Genomic DNA, 22284 nt, shown 5'->3' with positions numbered 1-22284 from the left:
TTAATTCCAGTATAGTTAACATGAAGTGTTACAGTAATTTCAGGTGTATAATACAGTGTCAATAATTCTATACGTTACTCATCAAGATAAGTGTAATCTTTTTTTTTTTGTTAAAGATTTTATTTATTTATTTGACAGACAGAGATCACAAGTAGGCAGAGAGGCAGGAAGAGAGAGAGGGGGAAGCAGTCTCCTTGCTGAGCAGAGAGCCCGACGCGGGGCTCCATCCAGGACCCTGGGATCATGACCTGAGTGGAAGGCAGAGGCTTTAACCCACTGAGCCACCCAGGCGCCCCGAGAGAAGAGTCATCTTAATCTCCTTCACCTATTTCACCCATTACCCCACCATCTCCCCTCTGGTAACAATCAGTTTGTTCTCTATATTTAAGACTCTTTTTTGGTTGTCTCATTTTTTTTTTCTTTGTTTTGTTTCTTAAAGTCCGTATGTATGTGAAATCATACGGTATTTGTATTTCTCTGTCTGACTTATTTTACCTAGCATTATATTCTCTAGATGCATCCATGTTATTATACATGGCAAGATTTCATTCCTTTTTATGGCTGAGTAGGATTCCATTGTACATATATACCACCTCTTCTTTATCCATTCATGTATCAAAGGAAACTTGGGCTGCTTCCATAATTTGGCTGTTGTAAGTAATGCTGCAATAAACATAAATATTTATTTATCTTTTTGAATAAGTGTTTTTGTATTTTTTGGGTAAATATCTAGTAGTAGAATTACCAGATCATATAGTAGTTTGTATTTAATTTTAAAAATTTTAAAAAATTTTTATTAAAGATTTTATTTATTTACTGGAGAGAGAGAGAGAGAGAGAGATCTTCAGGCTGGTGAAGGTTTAAGGGAGAAGCAGGCTCTCTGCTGAGCAGGGAGCCCAAAGTGAGGCTCGATTTCGGTACTCCAGAATCATGACCTGAGAGGAAGGCAGATGCTCAACTGACTGAGTCCCCCAGGCACCCCTATATTTAATTTTTTAAAAAAGATTTTATTTATCTCTTCCAAAAAGAGAGAGAGCATGCCCAGGCATGAGTGGGGGGAGAGGGAGAAGCAGACTCCCTGTTGAGCATAAATCCTGATGTAGGGCTCAATCCCCAGGCCCCGGGATCATGACCTGAGCTGAAGGCAGAGGCTTAACTGACTGGCACCCTTATTATTAATTTTTTGAGGGACTGCCATACTGTTTTCCACTGTGGCTGCACTAGTTGACACTCCCACCAACAGAGTATAAGAATTCCTTTTTCTCCGCATCATTGTCCAACACTTGTCTCTTGTTTTTTTGACTTTAGCCATTCTGACAGGTCTGAAGAGACATTTCACTGTAACTTTGATTTGCATTTCCCTGATAATGAGTGATGTTGAGCATCTTTTTATGTGTCTGTTGGCCATCTGGTTGTCTTCTTTTGAGAAATGTCTGTTCAACTCTTTTATCCATTTTTAAATTAAATTATTTTTTCCTATATTGAGTTGTATCAGTTCTTTATATATGTTAATAATAACAACTCTTTATTTGATACGTCATTTGCAAATACTTTCTCCCATTCAGTAAGTTGCCTTTTTGTTTTGTTGATGGTTTCCTTTGCTGCGCAGAAGCTTTTTATTCTGATGTAGCCCTAATAGTTTATTTTGCTTTTGCTTCCGTTGTCTCAGGAGACATATCTAGAAGGATGTTGTCATGCCTGATTTCAGAGAAATTACTATATGTACTCTCTTCTAGGATTTTTGTGGTTTCCTGTCTCACATTTAGGGCCTTAATCCATTTTTTATTTATTTTTGTGTATGGTATAAGAAAGGGGTCTGGCTTCAGTCTTTTCCATGTAGCTGTTCGGTTTTCCCAACACCATTTATTGTAGAGACTTTTTACTATCCTATATTCTTGCCTCTCTTGTCAAAGATTAATTAACTGTATAATTGTGGGTGTGTTTCTGGGTTTTCTATTCTGTTCCATTGATCTGTGTGTCTATTTTTGTGCTAGTACCTTACTATTTTGATGACTATAGCCTTGTAATATACCTTGGAATCTATGATTGTGATATCTCTAATTTTATTCTTCTTTTTCAAGATTGCTTTGGCTATCAGGATCTTTCATGGTTCCATACATAGTTTAGGATTGTTCATTCTAATTCTGTGAAAAATGCTATTGGTGGGACACCTGGGTGGCTCAGTTGGTTAAGCAGCTGCCTTCGGCTCAGGTCATGATCCCAGCGTCCTGGGATCGAGTCCCGCATCGGGCTCCTTGTTCTGTGGGGAGCCTGCTTCTCCCTCTGCCTCTGCCTGCCACTCTGTCTGCCTGTGCTCTCTCTCTCTCCCTCTCTCTCTGACAAATAAAAAAAAAAATGCTATTGGTATTTTGATAGGGATTGTATTACATTTGTAGATTGTTTTGGGTACTACAGAATTTTGATAATATTTGTTCTTCCAATCCATGAGCATGGAATGGTGTGTCTTTCCATTTGTGTCATGTTCAATTTCTTTCATCATTTGTTTATAGTTTTCAGAGTACAGGTGTTTCACCTCTTTGGTGAGATATATTCTTTTGTATTTTATTATTTTTGATGCAATTGTAGATGGTATTTTTTTCCTTTATTTCTTTTTCTGCTACTTCATTATTAGTGTATAGAAACGTAACATATTTCTGTACATTGATTTTGTGTCCTGAGGTTTTACTAAATTCATTTATCAGTTCTAGTAGTTTTTTGGTGGAGTTTTTAGGGTTTTCTATATATAGTATCAGCTCGTTAGCAAATAGTGAAAGTTTTACTGCTTCCTCACCAATTTGGGTGCCTTCTATTTCTTTCTCTTATCTGATTGTTGTGACTAGGACTTCCAGTACTATTTTGAATAAAAGTGGTGAGAGTATTTGTCCTTGTCTTGTTCCTGACCTTAGGGGAAAAGCTCTCAGTTTTTCACCATTGAGTATGATATTAGCCATGTTTTTTTTTTTTTTCATTTTTGAACTTCTTCTTCCCCTCCTCTTTCTTCTTCTTTACCTCCTTCTTCTCCTTCTTCTCCTCCTCCCCCTCCTTCTTCTTTCCTCTTCTTCTTCTTCTTCTCCTTCTCCTCCTCCTCCCTTTCCTCCTCCTTCTTCTTCCCCTTCTTCTTCCTCTTCCTCTCCTCCTCCTCCTTCTTCTTCCCTTCCTCCTTCTCCTTCCCCCTCCTCCTCTCCTTCTTCTCCTGCTCCTCCTCCTCTCCCCCTCCATCTCTCCTCCTCCTCCTCCTCCTTCTTCTTCTTCTTTAGCAAAAATGTGTGAATGGAGGGGAGGGGCAGAGGGAGAATAAGAGTCTTAAGTGGCTCTATGTTGGGAAAAGTTTTACTGTGGGACTCAATACTCAGGACCCTGAGATTATGACCTGAGCAGAAATCAAGAGTGGGTTGGTTAACGGCCTGGGCCCCTGAACCCATTCTTTACTCCTCCTCCCCCTCCCACACTTTAAGTACATGGCATCATATTTTATATCCTTTTATTTTGTGAATCCCTTGACTATGGTAGACTGCTGTGTGTAGTTATCCTCTCCTCCCCCCAGGGCAGGAGTCACTTTGGAGTGGTGCTGGCCCCTGTTGTGGTGCTTGCACCCCCAGGTTAGTGACACTGCTTTGGATAGACTCAGGCCAAGAGCATATTGGATGGGGCAAGACTACAGGAGAACATGGGGGCAGAATGAGTGGTGTTAGCAAGTTTTGCACTGGCCCAATGGGAGGGAGACCTGGAACCCTTTCCTGGCTGGAGGGAGCATGTTTGTAGTAGAACACAGGTGTAGGACCCTGTTAGAAAGGTAGATAGTTAGTGTTGGCCCCGTACCAATTCCCAGGTATCTGTGTATCCTGTGTATCCTTTGTATCCTTTGTTCCTGGAGAATCTCTTAAAGATACCTGCCCCTCCAGCACATGCTCTGAGATTCATAAATAAATCTCCCTCCACAAAACCCTGACATTTTTCAAACTGCTGCTTCTAGGCTGTATGTCTGTGGGGCTGTCTGTGGGACTGTTTGTTGGGCTCTCTCTTTAAGACTGAGGACTCCATTCCCCTCATCCTCCTGACTCTCCAGAGATGAGCTTGCTGAATTTTAAAGTTCCCAGTTTTAAGTCCTGCTGATTGTGAGAACTTGCAAAATTAAAATTTGGCCTCTCTGGTTTTCAAAGCCAAATGATATGGGAATTCCCTATGCAGGCTCCATGTTGTGAGGGTTTATTTCCTTCCCTTTTCAGAAGGGTGTCCCTCCCTCCCACAGACAATCTCATAGGTCATTAACTCCCTACCATGTCTCTGCTCTTCCTATTCTCTTCAGCATGGTTTCTTCTCTACATTTAGTTCTAGAGAGCCTGTTCTGCCAGTATTTCTTTTGTTTTTAATGATGTGGGCATTATCTGGTTGTATCTGGGGGACTACATGAGCTTAGGGTCCGGTTACTCTATTATCTCCCACCAGAAGCACAAATTCAAATTTCTTATCCTAATTTATAAGCAAGATGACTTCAGGTCAACTTTCAATTGAGCTCCTTTCATTTTTAATTGCAATTATTGTGACTTTGGTTGTTGGTTTTTGCAAACATGGCTAATTTAAGAGGCATTAAGAAATCTTTAGGGGCGCCTAGGTGGCTCAGTGGGTTAAAGACTCTGCCTTTGGCTCAAGTCATGATCCTAGGGTCCTGGGATTGAGCCCTGCATGCTCAGCAGGGAGCCTGCTTCCCTGCCTCCCACCCCCGCCTGCCTCTCTGCTTACTTGTGATCTCTGTCTGTCAAAGAAATAAAATCTTCTTAAAAAAAGAGAAAGAAATCTTTAATCCCTGAAGTAGTGATAATGCTACTTGTATCCAATTTTCATCTTTTGCAAAGCTGGCCAAGCTCCAGATTATTGGGGTAAGAACCATCTAACCATGTTCATATAAGCATAGCACCTTTAGGTATGGATATAGGTGATAATAGGTTGGAGTTTAAATATGAGGGTAACTGTTTCTAGAATACGGTAGGTCACTTCTTGAAATAGTCTTCCTGTTGGAAACAGGTGGCATCCTCAAAAGGGTGATTGAAAAGAGTTATAGAAGGCACTATTTACTAGCAGGGTATTGGGTAAGGAAGTACTAAGAAGTGCCCAGTGAATCCCTAGGTTCAAGTATAGTCTTCCTTGCTCTCATTGTGAGGCAGAAAACCACTTTCTACTTGTTAACTGAAATCAATCACCCAGTCAGTGGGATGATGTCTTTCTCTCCTAGTTGGTTTAATGCGGCACACAAAATATCTACCTGCTAGTCTGAACTACCATTTAGGATAACCATAACCGTGTTCTCTAGTGGAATAATGCCTCTCTTAGACACAAGGACCACCACATTCACCAAGCTTTGGGTACCAGAAGCATAAATTTATTAAGTAAATTGTTTGATGTAATGATAAGAAGTGGTCATCCATCTCCATCTTTTAGCTAGAAGTTGTATTAATTTTGACTCTAGTTATGGCAGCACTTCTGGCTACTGATTAAACATTTATCTTGCATCCCAAGTAAGTTTACCATCACATGATGGTATCTCAGATGTATATCAAATGAGTCTTCGAGTGGCTATTTGACTATTTTTTCCAAGCCATTGTTTCTTCATGGTAAGGCACAGATAGTAATATGGGTGTGAACTCATTTTTACAACACAGTACAACACTTTAAACATATTGCTTTGCCAGAAGTGATGTTATATGTGATTCTATGGTGAAGGAATAGGCATTGTATAAGTCTACAGATGGTGGTGGCAAAACCATCGAAGGAAGTGAAGGTATATCTGTAATATCTCGATTTCTCTAAAGAAAAATAATTGCCTTGATAGAAGGTATCTACTGTATCTGGCTGGTCCCCTAATGAATAATTGTCATATTAGGGGTTCCCTTAAACTCAACAGTTATGTTAAAGAAAAAAGAAGAGAAAGTTACCAGCATCAACGAATGCTAGAAAAATACTCACACATTGCAGAGCATCATTAAAAAAGCTAGAGGATGAATACCCTGGTTTATCTTTTTTTCCCATATTTATTTCTCCTTCTGGCCACAAACACCAGAAGCAGAGGGCTAGTCTATTTGATGCAATCCATAAATGAGTGTTCACCGTACAGAATACGGAGCTGGGTAGAGAAGGGTGGAGAGTGGGTCTAAAAAGGTAAATAGAAAAGTTCTCAAACTGTCCAACAGTTCCCTGAATAACCAGAGTCAAATCTGGGTTTAGCCACAATGCTGAAAGCCTTTTAAAGACTCTCAAACTCAACAAACCATGTTGAATTAACATGGAACATGTCTTGATGCCAGAGAGTTTTACTTCAAATCCTTTCTCTCCTATTTATTAGTTGAGTAACTCTGGACACAGTTAAAGCAATCTGATTCCTAATCTTAAAATATTTTCAAAATTGGTGCTGTACATACTCTAAATCAGCATTTAATATGCAGTATTGTTTTTTCCATAATCAAGACTCACAAGTTCAGAAATCAAGGGGTAGAAATGGGAGAGGCTCCACCCACTCTTAGTGATCCATCAGCAAAATTTTTGATTTCTTTCCCCATGACCTTATGCTTGCTGTCCAAGGTGTTCCAAAGACAGTAGTGCTTCTACCAGGAGATACAACAACAAGCCCATTGAACTGGAGATTGAGATAGCCACCTGGTCACTTTGGGCTCCTCATGCCTCCTAAACAACAGACAAGGAGAGCAGTTATACACTGCTTGGAATAATTGATCCTCGTCACCAAAGGCAGCTCAGACTGTTACTACAAAAGGTAGAGAATATAGGAGATCCCTTAGGGTTTTTTAGTACTACTATGCTTGGTGATTCAAGTTAATGGAAAACTGCAATAACCCAATTCAGGCAGGGCTGTTAATGGTCCATATCCTTCAGGAATGAAAATTTGAGTTATCCCACCAGGCAAAGAATCACAACCAGCTGAGGTACTTGCTAAGGGAAAAGGGAATGTGAAATAGAAGAAAGTAGTTATAAATAACACTTATGACAGCACGGCCAGTTGCAGAAATGAGGACTATAATTGTTATGACTCTTTCTTCCTTATTTTGTTATGAATACATTTGTGTGTATATATTATTAAGCAAATATATTTGTTTTTCCCCCTTTCTTGTTCTTTTATCACGTAACATAAGATGCATTAACTATCCATTATTATATTCAAATATTGTTAGCTTTACATCATAGTATTTAAGTTATAGGGCATCAAGGAGAAGAATATAATATATATCAGTCAATGGCTTTGTATCCCTTTCAGGGAAGGGGCTAATGCTTTCTGGGTTGTACACAGGATAGCTGTATCCTGTGAGAAGGATTTACAACTTTGCTATTGCCTTTATTTAAAGATTAAGTGTTGTTTAAGGACATGTACCTGGGTGCCAAGTTGACAAGGGGTGACTATAAATGATTGATTTTTAAAAATTTTTTAAAATTTATTTATTTATTTTTTTAAGATTTTTATTTATTTATTTGACAGAGAGAAATCACAAGTAAGCAGAGAGGCAGGCAGAGAGAGAGGAGGAAGCAGGCTCCCTGCTGAGCAGAAAGCCCGATGTGGGGCTCGAACCCAGGACCTGGGATCATGACCTGAGCCGAAGGCAGCGGCTTAACCCACTGAGCCACCCAGGCGCCCCAAAATTTATTTTTTTATTAAATATAATGTATTAATTGTTTCAGGGGTACAGATCTGTGATTCATCAGTCTTACATAATTCACAGCACTCGCCATAGCCCATACCCTCCCCAGTGTCCATCACTCTCCTCCCCAGCCCTCCCACCCCCCACCCCTCCAGCAACCCTCAGTTTGTTTCCTGATATGAAGTGTCTCTTATGGTTTATCCCCCTCCCTGGTCCCATCTTGTTTCATTTTTCCCTCCCTTTCCCCCACAACTCCCTGCCCTGTCTCTCAAATTTCTCATATTAAATGATTAAATTTTGTGTGTCAACTTGGCTAGGCTATGGTATCCAGTTGACTGACATTAGTTTTAAATGTTGTTGTGAAGATATTGTACAGATGTGATTAGCATATATAATTAGTTGACTTGTAACATAGAAATCATGCCTGCATCTCTAGCCTTCTAGTCTGCCCTAAAGACTTCAGATAAATGACTACGACACCAACTCCTGTCTGAGTTTCCACTTTGTTGGCCTGTCCTATAGATTTCAAACTAAACACTATAACATCACTTTTGCCTGAGTTTCTAGCATATTCCACCAATATTGGGTGTGCTGACTCCCACAATTACACGAGTTGATTTATCTATCTATCACCTATCATTTATCATCTATCTTATTATCTTATTAATTTTGTTGCTCTGGAGAACCCTGACTGATATAGGTGCTAAAGTACTTCCTTTCTGTAGATTTTGTTCACATTAAATGAAATAACATATATGTGATATGAGTTGGCTGTTTTCATTGCAAGAAACAAATAATTTGACTCAAATTGGTTTACACAATAAATGTATATTCATGGCTTGTATGGTAGGTTATTTTTTCCAGATTTGGTCCCAATTTGCCAACTGGGTGATTGCCAACCAATACAAACTCTACATCAAATGACATTGGCATTCTTCTACAGAGAGGTACATGTTTATGATTCCTCCCCCTGAAAGGTGATAAACTTCTCTAAGAGACACGACCAATATAATAAAGCAGAAGAAATCCTGCCTGAATTTTTAAGTTAGATCATAAAAGGCAACATAGCTTCTCTCTTTCAGTGTGTGTGCATGTGTGTGTGTGTGTGTGTGTGTGTGTGTGTGTGTGTGTGTATCTGTCTGTCTGTCTGTGTCTTTTCCCTTTCTCTGTTTTCCTTATCTTGGGATCCTAACTACCACAGTAGGTGGAAGCCGATCCCACCTAGGCAGGTCTTGTATCAGTGTTCCACCAACATCCTGAGCTAGTTTCCCAGCCTACAGCCATAATGTTTCCAAATGCGTGATTGAATAAGCTTCGAATGACTCTAGCCCACAGTCTTTAAGCCTTTAACTCTTGCAGTTGAGGACTTATGGAGCAGAGATAAACCATCCTACAATGCTCTGTCTGAATTCTTGACCTACAGAAGCAAGAGATAATAAGTTTATTGTCATTTTAAGCCAATACATTTTAGAGTATTTTATCATACAGTAATGCATAATGAATACAACTGGCGTCATTGAAAAAAATCTAAAGATGGTGTAAGTTTTAGGCATGATCATGAACTGGTTGTATTCCACTGTGATTATTTTTCCCTAAGTTCTGGTTTCCTTTGTGTGTTGACTTTATCAAATTATGAAAGAAAAATAGATACATTTGTTTTACTGTCTCACATCTGTATAATATATGGTCCAGAGCTAAGAGATCACTTTTGTTCAACCATTCCCACAAGGAAATCTGAAATTCAATATGATTGAGCTCCTGTAAGTAACATGACCCATCTAAAATAATGTGAAGTCTAGGCATATGGAATATAATCATTGGCTTATCTTGGTATATTTTCCTCATCCTTGGAATCACAGAAATTCTCAAACCTATATTAGGGGTTATCAGGACAAAGAGAATAGATACTCTGGAAACAACCACAGATTTCCAATATAAACATGTAATCTAATTGATATGTGGAGTTCTTTATACATGATTGTTTTGATTATTAGTTTGCCTTTAAGGTTAAATATTTTCTCATGTATTACCTTGGTTTTCATCAGTCACTTAATCTTTTTATCTTTTTTTTTTACTAATTCACTTGTTAATATACAAGCAATGCTATTATCTCCAATCTTTTCCCCTTTTAATTTCAAAATCCCCTTTATTTCTATAAAGCATAGTAAATATGCCCATCTTTATCTGAGTTAGCTACAGCATTCACAAGCTATGTTTAAAATTAAGCCATTTTATACATTCTTTCTTGAAATTGTCTTCAGAATACTTGGCAATGTTAGGTGATAGCATATGTTTAATGTTATTAAAAGCAGAGTCATTTTAGCAAAGGTCTGGAATAGCACTTTAAATCCACAAAAGGTACACCCCACGGAGGTCCTGGAATAGCATTTAATAAGTACAGAAGGAAGAGAAGTTGGAGTGCATAACATGAGTAATGTAAGATATAAAGAGTCAGTGCTAGTGGTTAGAATATTTTCCAAATTCTGTTCTGTAGAATGTCAGTTTTGTGGGGAAAAACGATCTCAGAAGTTAAATATGTTTGGGAAATGCAGTGTGTTATCTTGCCCTTTTGGAAATTCAGAATGCAGATTACTGTATTAAAAAACCTAAAAAAATCTATAGTGAAGGGATTGTTAAATTTTGCTGGGCTAGCTTTTGTCAAAGATTTGGAAAACAAAGATCGGTTGCTTTTAAGAGATATTCATCATTAAAAAATGAAAATAACAGTGTGATATGTACTAGGGAGTCAAGTGCTGAAATATGGTTTATTACAAATAAAATGAACCACAATGCAAGATATTGGTTATTTAAAGCCTTAAAGTAGTAAAAAAGGAAACAATATAAAACATTCTATTGTCATCTTAAAATGGCAATTTCTAGTTTCAGCTAAGGGGAAATAAATCCATTCTACCCTATTTCTCCCACCATTAATTAATAAAATACCTGGACGGTATTTATAAAGTGCTTATCTGATGACTCTGAAAAGTAAATAATAGAAGGCAGATTCAGGAAAGAAATCAGAACCCACAAAATGAGTAGTACAGGGGTAAGTTTCCTATTTTGTATTTTTATATTTTATTTTCTTTTCCTTTTCTCCTGGCTTAGATTCTAGGCATGCTAGATCATGGAATTTCACTGTGCACAGACAGAAAAAATGCTAGGAAAAATCTGTTTTTTAGGCTAGAGGACCAGGAACTCAGCCCCTGTGCAATGGGAAAAGTGTGTGTGTGTGTGTGTGTGTGTGTGTGTGTGTGTGTGTGTGTGTGCATGTGCACATGGGCACTTGCAGATCCCCACATATATATCTTTTTCTTTCTTTCCTGGCCCTGGCCTGAGGCAAACCCTGTTCATGAAGCTGCAGTGCTGTGCTCACAGCTATAGTGGCAGCAGCATCTGAGTAGGTACTTACAACACTATGAGAAAATCCTTCTTTCTGACCAGAGGCATTTGGAAAAGATATGTATATGATCTGAAGTGTTTGGAAGGAATCCTAGTGATTTTTATTTTCTTTTCACTCACTACTTTGTCCAGGGTAAGATCTTGTTGAGAGAAGTAAGGATGACATAAAGAAGCTAAAAACCCTGGCTATCTAGTGGAATATCAGGTAAAAAGAATACTTTTGGAAACCAGAAGTATAAGAGAAACCATGGAGAAGAAAAAATTGGATACTTTAAAGCTACAAATAGAGTCCAAGGCTAACTGCTTAGCCACACTATGGAAATGAAACAGAGCACCATAGGAAACCTTTGGGAATCAACTATGACTGAGATCACTGTCCATGTTCCAGACTTATTTTTGGGTAGTGCCATGCAGGATGCACCAAAGTTTAAACTCACAAACACTTTGAAAACTAAACTGATATTGGAACAACAATCCACAAAAGAAAGTTTAAAACTCATGGTCTGAACCTAACTGGGTTCATTTCCTGCTAAAACAAACAAGAAAAAAAAAAAAAGTCAATGTTTTTTGGAGGTTTTTAATAGTACTCATAATATTTAAAATGTTTAGATTACATTCTAAAATTACTTGACACACAAAGAAGCAGGAAAATCTCAGTTTGCTTAAAGATAAAGGCAGTCAACAAATACCCTGAGACTACCCTAATGTTGGAATTAGACAATATTATAAAACAACTACCATAACCTTGCTCCATGAGGTAAAGGCAAATGCTCTTGAAATAAATGGAAAGACATGTTCTCAGCAAAGAGATGGAAGCTACAAAAAAAAGAATTAAATGGAATTTTAGAATGAAACAAATGCAATAACAGAAAATTCATTAGATGTGCTCAGTGTAGATGAAATGCGTTCGAATATAGATTAGTATAAATTATTCAAATTGTACAACAGAGGAAGAAATGATATAGCAATGAAATGAGTGTTGGGAACTTGTGCAACAATATCAAATGGTTTGACATCCATGTCATTGGAGATTGAGGAGAGGGGAAATTTTCTGATGCAGAAAATTTTTGGAAGAACTACTTGTTTACAACATCCTGGATTTAGTGAAAGACACGCATTTGTAGAGTCAAGAAAGTCAGTGAAACTCAAACAAGACAGATTCAAAGAAAACATCACTTATACACATCATCATCAAACTGACAAAGCCAACGATAAAGAAAAATATGAGAAACCATGGAGGCCAAAGGAGAATGGAACAATATTTTTTAATGTAGTGAATGAAAATGGCTGTGAACTCAAGATTCTTTAACCAGCAAAAACATCCTTCAGGAATAAAAGTGAAATAAAGACATTCTCATATGAAGGAAATCTAAGGGAATTCATTGTCACTAGACCTTCTCTCAAACAAAGGCCAAATAATACCGTTTGGCCAAAGAAAAACAATAGGGAAATCATGGAAACCTAATAATGAAGGAAAGCAACAGAAATAATAAATATATTTACTTCTATCTTCTTGTGTTTCTTAAACTATGTAAAATTCCTAAAAGTAAAACTGCATATGACAAAATATAATATGGTAGGGTTTACAATGTATGTAGTTTTTTTTTAAAGACTTTCTTTCTTCTTACTTTCTTTTCTTTTCTTTCTTTCTTTCTTTCTTTCTTTCTTTCTTTCTTTCTTTCTTTCTTTCTTTCTTTCTCTCTTCTTTCTTTCTTTCTTCCTGAGAGATAGAGCACAAGCAGGGGGAGTAGCATGCAGGGGGAGAAGCAGGCTCCCTGCTGAGCAAGGAGACTGATGAGGGACTCGATCCCCAGACCCTGGTATCATGACCTGAGTTGAAGGCAGATGTTTAACCGACTGAGCCACCCAGGCTTCCCTGTAATGTATGTAGATCTGATTCATATGTACTAATTTTATATTGCTGTCATACAATCACAACTTTAGCAGCTTTTAAATGATACAAATTTTCAATCTTAGTTTTCTGTATATCAGAAATCTGATATGAGTCTCATTGGGCTAAAACTGCAGCATTTGCTGTGTTCTTTTCTGGAAACTGTAGAGGAGTATCCACTTCTTGCTCATTTAGAGTGTTGGCAGAATTCATTTTCTTGTGGTTGTAAGACTGAAGTTATTTCCTTTCTTGCTATCAGCTTAGGGTTGTTCTTAGCTTCCAGAGGACGTCTAAATTTCTTGGATTATGGCCTCTTTCCTCCATCTCCTAGAGCAGCAACGGTGATTCATATCCCCCTCACACTTCAAATCTCCTCTCTTTCTTCCTGTACCACATGTCTCGGACTACAGCCAGGATCGGTTCTCCACTTTTAAGGACTGAGGTGTTTACACTGAGCGCATCCAAACAACCCAGGATAAAGTTAAAGTCTTTAACCTTAATCACAACTTCAAAGCCCCTTTTATCATGGAAGGTAACTTATTCACGGATTCCAGGAATTAGGGCATGGCTATCTTTGGTGGAGTAGGGAACTGGTTATTCTGCTTATCACACCATGTGAAACTACAACATAAAGGGAGAGAGGTCAAAAGGAACTATATATTTGTAAGATTTTCGTCTTTTACATGAAATGATAAAATATTAATATTCACTAGGCTTTAATAAGTTATTAATAACTAATTAATAAGTTATTAATGTATATTGTAATTTCCTGATTAATTACTAATAAATATGTGAAATATAGTTAAAAAGCTGGTAGATAAACTAAAATGGAATATGCATCAGATCATTATTGGCTCATGACAAATTATCTCAAAATCTAGTGGCTTAAGACAACACACATTTAGGGCGCCTGGGTGGCTCAGTGGGTTAAGCTGCTGCCTTCGGCTCAGGTCATGATCTCAGGGTCCTGGAATCGAGTCCTGCATCGGGCTCTCTGCTCAGCAGGGAGCCTGCTTCCCTCTCTCTCTCTCTCTGCCTGCCTCTCTACTTGTGATCTCTCTCTGTCAAATAAGTAAATAAAATCTTAAAAAAAAAAGACAACACACATTTATTATCTCATAGTTTCTGTGGGTCATAACATAAACATGGGTAGCCATGTCTCTCACAAAGCTGCAGTGAAGCTGTCCACTGAGGCTGGACTCTCTTGTGAAGGCTGAATTGGGGCAAAGGATTTGCTTCTTATTTCATAGGCTTGTTGGCAGCAGTCAGGTGGTCATGGGCTGGAGTCTCAGGGTCTCAGTTACTTAATGGCTGTTAATGAGAGGCTACTCTAATTTCCATGCCACATGGACCTCTATCCCAGGGAAACTTGCTTCTTCACACCGTATCAGCTGAGCAGGCACTAGCAGGAGAATGCCAGCAAAGTGGAAGGCAGTTTTATAACCTAATCATAAATTGACATCCCATCACTTATTATCTTTTATTCATTAGAAGCAAGTTACTAGGTTCAACTCAAACTTAAGAAGAGAGATTTGCACAAAGGCATTTTATTAGTTTTTTTTTTTTCTTAAAGTTTAGTAAGTAACAAAAAGTGTAGTGGCTTAAAGTTACACAAATTTATTAGTTTACCATTTTATGGGTCAGAATTCTGATAGTCTGTGTTCTCTGCTCAGGGTCTCAGAAAATCCACATCAAGCTGCAGTCTGGGTTAATCTTATCTGTAGGTTGTGTGGGATAATCCATTTTCAAGTTCATTCAGGTTTTTGATCAAATTCACTTTCTTGTGATTATTGTTGTGAGCTTCCCAATTTCTTGTTGGTTGTCAGGGGTTGCTTTTCTTAGATCCTTAATACCTTTCACATTCTTTCTCATGTGCCACTTCTATTTTCAAGCCAATGTGGGTATATCACATCACCTTTCTGTTTCAAATCTCTGATTTCCTCTTCTGATACCAGCTGGAGAAAACTCTTTGCTTTTAAAGGGGCTCATGCAGATAATTTCCTATTTTAAGATGAACTACGGAATATGCCATACCATAATTATGGAAGTAATATCTCATCATATTCACAGGTTTTGGGTATTAGAGTATGGACTCTTCTGATATATTTAGGAATCAGTACTGGGAATCAGTGAACACTGGGAGCCAAGAAAGCAGTTGCCCAGCACTTAACATCAAAAAATTTGAAACAATATGAAGAAGGCAGGAAAAGTAAAACAGAGAGCTTAAAAGCAAGAGGGTAAACAGAAAAAAAAATGATACAAATAAATCCAACCATATAATAATTACATTAAATACATTGTTCTGAACACTTCAGTTCAAAAACAGAGATTGCTATGTTGGATAAAGCACAAAACAACAAATGAAAACGATAACACCCAACTGGTTTTATGCTGTCTACAGGAAACTCAGTTTACAGACAATAATACAGATAAGATGAAAGTAAAAGGATTGAAAAATACATAGTATACAAACACTAACTAAAAGAAAACAGTGATACTAGACAAAATAGATGTTAGAACAAGGAATTACTAGAGATCAAAAGGAACATCATATAGTTAAAAACGTCAGTACACCAAGAAGATATAATAATCCCAAATGTGTATTCACTTAACAACAGAGTTTCAAAATACGTGACACAAAATCTAATAGAATTGAAGGAGAAATAGATAAATCCAAAAGTTTATTTGGAAAACTCAACATGCCTCTCTTTGTAATGACTAGAGCAAGTTAATAAAAAATCAGAAGGAATATAGCAGACCAGAGCAGGGCTATCAACCACTTTGATCTAACTGACTTATGGAAAACTCTATCCAACAAGAGAATACATGTTCTTCTCAAGTGCACTTGGACATTCACCACAGTAGACCATTTTCTGCATTATAAAAAATTTTTTAAAGATCTTATTTATTTATTTTACAGAGAGAGAGAGAGAAAGAGAGAGAGCATAAGCAGGGGTAATGGCAGGCAGAAGAAGAAGGAGAAGCAGGCTCTCCATGGAGTAGGGACCCCAATATGCAGCTTGATCCCAGGAAGCTGGGATTATGACCTGAGTTGAAGGCAGCTGCTTAACCCACTGAGCCACCCAGGGTCCCTGCATTATAAAAATGCATTACAAACTTAGAAAGATTGATATACAAAGTGTATTCTCTAGCCATATCATAATTAGAATTAAGTTACAGAAAGATATATGAAAATACTTAAATATTTAGATATGGACAACATACTTTTAAAATAATCCATAGGTCACAAAATAATTACCAAGAGAAGTTAGGAAATATTTGAACTAAATTAAAATGCCATTAAAATATATGAAAACTTGGGGCGCCTGGGTGGCTCAGTTGGTTAAGCAGCTGCCTTCGGCTCAGGTCATGATCCCAGCGTCCTGGGATCGAGTCCCACATCGGGCTCCTTGCTTGGCGGGGAGCCTGCTTCTCCCTCTGCCTCTGCCTGCCATTCTGTCTGCCTGTGCTCGCTCTCTCTCCCTCTCTCTCTGACAAATTAAAAAAAAAAAAATCTTAAAAATATATGAAAACTTGTGGAATGCAGCTAAGGAAGACTTTAGAGGGAAATTTCTAAGATTAAGATTTGTATTAGAAAAGAAGAAAATTTTCAGATCAAACATATAAGCTTTGATATTTAGCAGTTAGAAAAAGGTAAACAAACTAAACACAAAACAAGCAGGAAAAAAGATAATAATAAAGGCGAGCAAAAAACAAAACAAAAAACCCCACACAAAAACCCAGAAAAAGAATAAAGAAAAATTAATGAGTCTAAAAGATGTTTTTTCAAAAGATTTTACTTATTCATTTGGCAGACAGAGATCACAAGTAGGCAGAGAGAGGGGGGAAGCAGGCTCCCTGCCGAGCAGAGAGCCTGACGCGGGGCTCCATCCCAGGACCCCAGGATCATGACCTGAGCCGAAGGCAGAGGCCTCAACCCACTGAGCCACCCAGGCACCTCTAAAAGATGTTTTTTTGAAGACAACAATAAAATTGATAAATATTAAACTGACAAAGGAAAAAAAGATGAGAAGACAAATTATGAACATTGAGAAGGAAGAGGGGATATCACAATAGACACCACAAATTTTAAAAGGACAATAAAGCAGTACTATGAACAACTCTATAATGATAAATTCTGCAACTTAGGCATGTTGCATTAATTCCTTGACAGCCATAAATTACCAAAATTCCCTTAAGAGGAAATAGATAACCAGAATAGTCCTTTATCTAGTAAGGAAATCGAGTTCCTATTCAAAGCTTCCTACCAGTGCCCCCCCCCCCCCCCCCGCAAAATGATTTCACTGGCAAATTATATCAATAATTAAGTGAAGAAAATACCAAGTCTACACAATTGCTTTCATAAAATAGAAAACAATTTCCAAATCATTTTACAAGGCCAGAATTATCTTCATGCCAAAACCAGTAAAAAACAAACAAAACAAAAATAAAAACAAAGCAACAAAAGAAAAGGAAAATGCAGGTCAACATCCCTCATAGACATTTACACAAGTCAACAAAGTAACAGAAATCAAATTCAGTAATATATAAAAATCATAACATCTGATAAGCAAATGGGGTTTATCACAACAATGCAAGGCTGCTAAAATGTCATTAAATCAATCAATGTTATCATATTCACCGAACAAAGAAGAAAATCTTCATTATCCTATTAAAGATAAAAATGCATTCGAAAATACTCAACATTTGCCACACCTGGCTGGCTGAGTCAGTTAAGCATTTGCCTTTGGCTCAGGTCATGATTCCAGGGTCTTGGGATTGAGCCCTGCACTAGACTCCCTGCTCAGTGGGGAGCCTCCTTCTCCCTCTCCTGCTGTACCTGCTTGTGCCCATTCTCTCTCTCTTTCTCTGTCAAATAAATTAAAAATCTTAAAAAAATAAAGAAAAAGAAAATATTCAACATCCAAACTCAGCAAACTAGGAATAGAATAGAACTTCTTTAACCTGATCAAAGGCATGTCTTTTATACAACTTGTATTTAATATCATACTGAAAAATGAAAGACTGAATGATTTCCTCTTATGTTTCCAAAAAAGAAAAAATGAAAAAAAAAAGTAAGGATAACCACTCTCATGACTGTTCTTCTATATCCTACTAGAGGTCCTAGGTAGTACAGTAAGAAAAAATAAGAAGTTAGGGGCTTACAGAGAGTAAATGAACACATAAAACTGCCTACTCACAAATGACATGATTTGCTACATAGAAAATTCCAAGGAATTTACAAAAAAAGGTTACTAAATTAATTAGCAAGTCTACCAGTGTTATAGTATATGAAGTTAAGATTTAAAAAATCATTTATGTTTCTATATACTAGCAAAAAACTGTTGCAAAACAAAATTTAAAAGGCAGTTCTGTATACATTAGCTGCGAAAAATGAAAAAAACCCGAGTATATATCTAGCAAAAATATGTGGAACATCCATATACTGAAAACTATCAAACACTGGTTGAAATAAATAAAAGAAAACCAAATAAATAGAGAGACAATGTTTATGGCTTCAAAGACTCAATATTTTTCAGATATAATTTTTCACAAATTGATCTAAATTTTGAAAGCAATCCTAACCAGAATGCCAGTAGGATGTTTTATAGATATTGAGAAACTGATTTAACATTTATTTGGACAGGCAAAGGAACTAGAAGCTCCCAAATGGTTTTGAAAAATAACAAAGTTTAGGGATCCATAGTATTGATTTTAAGACTTACTCTAACATTATAACACTCAGTATGGTATTGGTAAAAGCATAGACACATAGATTGATAGAACAGAATAGGGTATAAAAATAGATTCATACCAATGAGGTTGACTGATTTTTGACAAAGATGCAAAGGCAATTTCAAAAAGAAATCATACTGTTTTCAAAAAACTATGCCACTTCAATTGGAAATCCATATGCAAAAATATGAATCTCAATATATATCTCATGCCTTACACAAAAATAAAATATAAATTATATGCTTCAGTGTAAAATGTAAAGGTATAAAACTCTTTGAAAAAAAAATATAGAAGCTACTGGGAACACTGGATTAGGCAAAGTGTCTTTAAATATCCCAAAGGCAAGATATATATATAAGAAGAATAGAAAATGGCCTTTATCAAAATTTAAAGCTTTTGCTTCGCAAAAGACACTGTTAAGAAACTGAGAAGACTGGAGAATATATTTGCAAAACATTATCTAATAAAGGACTTGTATCTAGAATACAGAAAGAACATCTAAAGCTCACTAACAATAAAGCAAACAACCTTTTAAGAATGGGCAAAATATTTTAAGAGCTACTTCACCAAAGAATAGGGGGGAAAAAAAGAGAGAAATGAGCCCATGAAAGGCACTCAAGAACTTTAGATATTAAGGAAATACAAATTAAGACCACATCTGTAGCATTACCTAGCATCCTACTGACCAAAATATAAAACCTGAAAGTATCAAGTGCTGATGAGATTGTGGAGAAATCTGACTTTCCTACATTGTTGGTGCGAATGAAGAATTATATAGACACTTTGAAAAACAGTGTAGTAATTTTTCAGGAAGTCAAACCTATGACCTAGCCATCTTATTCCAGGGCATTTATCCTGGTAAATGAAGACATATATACATACAAAAACCAGTACGTGAGTAGCAATATCCATAATTTACAAAACCTGGGAACAACTGAAATAGTCTTCAATGAGTGAATGAATAAACAAATTATAGTACCTCCATGCAATGGAATACTTCACATCAATTAAAAAGGAACAAACTGTCGAACCACAACTACATTATCCTAAGTGAATTAAGCCAGACACCAAAGGTTACATACTATGCTATTGCACTTTTATGACAAGTTCTTTCGGAAAAGACCATACTATAGGAAAAGAGAACAGATTAGTTTTTACCAGGGATTAAGCACTGGAGAAAAATTTGACTATACAGGAATAGCATGAGGGTATTTTTGGGAGTGAGGAAACTATTTTGTATCATGATTGTTGTTATGAAACTCTATTTTAAAAAAGCTCACAAAACTGCACACCAAAAGAGTGAATTTGGCTGTATGTAAATTAGAAAAAAATTTAAACAAAACAAAAATAGTTTTAAAAGAAACTTAGTTATGAGTAAATTATGAACAAACTTTGACAGAGATTGTGTATGCATCTGTAAGAAAAAAAAATGTAGCAGTAATTCAATTTTTGGAGCCAAAACCTTTTTGAGAATATCTTGAAAATTATGGATTCTTTCCCTGACTGTATCCTGTTAAACATTTTATGACACACATGTATACAAACACACTGGAAATTCTAAGATCAGGAGATTCCATAATGTCTTAGATTTATTTTTGTAAAACTTGATGACCCATGGACCACAAATTAGAACTCTTGCTCATTTAATAAAATATCAATCAGGCGTCTATTCAACTAAGAAATTTTAAAGTTTTAATTTACTTTATTATTAATCCTTACTGAGATATAATTGACATATCATATTAGTTGCAGGTGTACAACCTAGTGATTTAATGTTTATTTGTATTATGAAATAATTACCATAATAAGTCCAGTTGACATATCATCACCAATGCCTTGGAATACTTACCCTGTAGTATTTCAGTGTTCTCTTGTTCACTTAACAAATTTTGCCACTAGTTTATCCATTGAAAATTAAAAAAAAGTTTTTTATAGAAACTTTAAAGATTATTAAAGATATAAAAGATCTAATAGCCAAAAGTAATTGGTTGCTAGATCTTTTATTTCTTCAATAAAGGAAATAGGTTGAAAAAGCGAGACACGTGGAGAATAATCTTGTAGAGGGATTTTCAGACTTGAAACAAATTGAAGCAAATAAGGCAAATAAATTTTAAAGATTTCATGACTTTGATTTGGGTGAACCCTGTTTACATTTCCTTGAACTAGGATAATAAAAGCTTTGAATACATACACAAACACACACACACATTATTAAACAAGTTCAAATTGAGAAAGTAGGCTTCTATATATTACATAAAGAGCATGTTGGGGTTTTTAAAAATATTTTGACATAATTTTCATACAAAAGATATGTACCCCAGGGGATTTATCATTGAAAATTATTTAATAATTAGCAGAGTATTACAAGAAGATTTACAGTTTTAGTTTTGGAATTAAAATATTACCTTTTTAAAAAAATATTATCTTTTTCTCTGTAGTTGTATTTGGAGAACTGTCTTGAAAAAAGAAATGTAGAGAGTTTACAAACAAGGGAAAGTAAATAATCCCACAAATCCACCATCTAGTTGTATCTAGAATCCCAGGTATTTTATTTCATCATTGAAAACCGTTGTTGTAGTATAATTCTTTTGACTTCCTCAAAGTTCTAAAACTAAAACTATGTATTCTATACACACATACACACATATATAGAGTTTATGCACATACATGAATTTCTTTACGGGGAGTTAGTAACTATAGAAACATACGAGGTTGGCATTGATTTGCAGTTGGATATATTTTGTGATATTTCAACATTTTGAAATGACTGCGGTCTTGAGGGGGCGAACATGTTTCACAATATTGAGCAGCTTTGGTACATTCGGTTGACAGGAAAGACAAAAAATTATCCCAAGTTTCCAGAGGAAAGGTAATACAGATGGAGGCAACTGATCAGGGCATATTTGGGTGACTTGCAATGTGTAAGACAAGATAAACTATGAGATCATATTTGGTGACCAAGAAGTAAAGTGAAATGCCTTGTCATCCTTCTAGGAGAGAGAGACAAAAAGTACCAAGGCAATATTGTAGTTTAATGATAAAATTTCCTATTGGTCATGGTTCTTTTTAACATCATTTGTCTTCTAAAATATTATGTAAGAATTTCATGTAAATTAGTATATATATGCATATACATGGTGTATTTTTCAAGTGGGTTAAAAATTTTGCATATTTTAATATTCATAGTTTTGTCTTTTTTTTTCAAATTTAAATTCAACCTGCTGAGTTTCTTCTGAAAGATCTGGTTGCTTTGTTTCCTAACTTTCACAAATACTTATTAACAGATAATTATGTGCAAACAAACTAAAGTTGCTATATTCAAGAATTTCATAATTTAAAGGAGAAGTTGTTTTTCTTTTAAAACACTTCTTTTGGGGCACCTGGGTGGCTCAGTCGGTTAAGCATCCGCCTTTGGCTCAGGTCATGATCCCAAGGTCCTGGGATCGAGCCCCGCATCGGGCTCCCTGCTCAGCGGGAAGCCTGCTTCTCCCTCTGCCTCTACTGCTTCCCCTGCTTGGGCTCTCTCTCTGTCAAATAAATAAATAAAATCTTTAAAAACAAACAAACAAACAAACAAACAAACAAACACTTCTTCCTCTCAAAATTATGTTTCCCTTA

The 22284-nt window shown here is 36.4% G+C and overlaps 1 long non-coding RNA gene across 1 annotated transcript; it reads right to left on the bottom strand.

Annotated features, from left to right (window-relative positions):
- Positions 1-1941: 1941 nt before the first annotated feature.
- On the bottom strand, positions 1942-21088 carry LOC125088828 (uncharacterized). Its single transcript, XR_007123797.1, has 3 exons — positions 21072-21088; positions 15711-15716; positions 1942-2055 (listed from the first exon to the last, which is right to left on the bottom strand). It is a non-coding gene; the product is annotated as an uncharacterized LOC125088828 (long non-coding RNA).
- Between the last annotated feature and the right edge of the window lie 1196 nt (positions 21089-22284).

The sequence above is a fragment of the Lutra lutra genome, chromosome 1 (genome assembly GCF_902655055.1).
Source record: "Lutra lutra chromosome 1, mLutLut1.2, whole genome shotgun sequence".
Lineage (NCBI taxonomy): Eukaryota > Metazoa > Chordata > Mammalia > Carnivora > Mustelidae > Lutra > Lutra lutra.
The sequence above is the reverse complement of the archived record's forward strand: the minus strand, read 5'-3'. Positions and strand labels throughout refer to the sequence as shown.